The 995-nt window shown below is 56.2% G+C and overlaps 1 protein-coding gene across 2 annotated transcripts in view; it reads left to right on the top strand.

Moving 5' to 3' along the window:
* Positions 1-651: 651 nt before the first annotated feature.
* The window catches only part of LOC107121180 (core histone macro-H2A.1), a 71257-nt gene continuing 70913 nt past the window's right edge, over positions 652-995 (top strand). Inside the window, exon 1 of one of the 2 annotated variants that reach the window (XM_015424052.1) lies at positions 652-780. The gene's annotated coding sequence lies outside the window, so the exon portion shown is untranslated. The remainder of the gene's footprint in view (positions 781-995) is intronic. The other variant, XM_015424053.1, reaches the window with a different exon arrangement.

Raw genomic sequence — 995 nt, 5'->3', positions numbered from 1 at the left:
ACCTAGGTGGCAAATAGTACGACCTTAAATAGGGTTAAACTTCTCTAAACCCATTTGCTTTAATTGACTTGGAAAGGTGCTTGAGTGAAGGCTGCTTGAGTGAAGAAGTGCCTTGTGTTCGGTGCATTTGATGATTCTGACTCAGGAAAGCTTAAGCTAGAATAATTAGTCTTTAAGATGTCACTCTTTTATTGAGGGAGGGGGTCTTGGTGCAGCGCACACACAGTTCTGTGTTCATTTATGCAATGCCTTCCCGCCCGGGAGGTGCTTGGCTGGCCGTTATCGGAGTCATAATGCTAGAGGACCGACTCAACAAAGGCACTAGTTGCCATCCCTCATCCCAACACCGTCTGACACTAGACAGCAGGAGCCGGCGGTGGAGAGCTCCAGCGGAGGGACGACAACTCAGCCGCATTGTTTGCTGCTGCATTCTGAGAAGGGAAGAGTGGCTGCGCTTCGCCTATAGGCAGCAGGAGGCGGAAGAGACATGAACATGTAAAAAAGCGTCGTTGGGGGGAGGCCTTTGGCCAGGCGGGGGAACCGTCCCCTGAAGCCGTGGGTGCGAAGGCGCTTGCAGGCTCCGCGGTGAGTGTGTGACAAGCCGCAGGCCCAGGCACCGAGAAGGAGGGGATGTGACGAGCGCTTCGCTGTGCATTGTGGGACTCCATACACACACCGCTTACTTGTTCCAGTTCACACAGCGGCTGAGCTGAGAGGGGAGTGAGAGACACAAGGAGACATATTGCTGCCGCCGCCGCCGCTGCCGCTGGAAGCGACCGTGTAAGTGACTGGCACCCCGGTCCTTCCCAGGGACTCCGCACGGCACGAAAGGTGGCCGGGCGCTGCGCTTACGCTTTGCACAATGCCTTCTGTGCCTTGTCATGTTTCGAAGGCGGAGTGGGAGGACGGCTGGGTTGCCTCTCTCGCGCGCTCTCTTTTTCGCCCATGCCAAGACTCGAAGAAGTGGCCTTTGGGCTGCAGCAGTAGCACGTCGT

This window comes from Gekko japonicus, unplaced genomic scaffold (assembly GCF_001447785.1).
Source record: "Gekko japonicus isolate JY-2015 unplaced genomic scaffold, Gekko_japonicus_V1.1 scaffold582, whole genome shotgun sequence".
Lineage (NCBI taxonomy): Eukaryota > Metazoa > Chordata > Lepidosauria > Squamata > Gekkonidae > Gekko > Gekko japonicus.
Note: the sequence above shows the minus strand (reverse complement) of the source record. Positions and strands in the feature narration are given on the sequence as shown.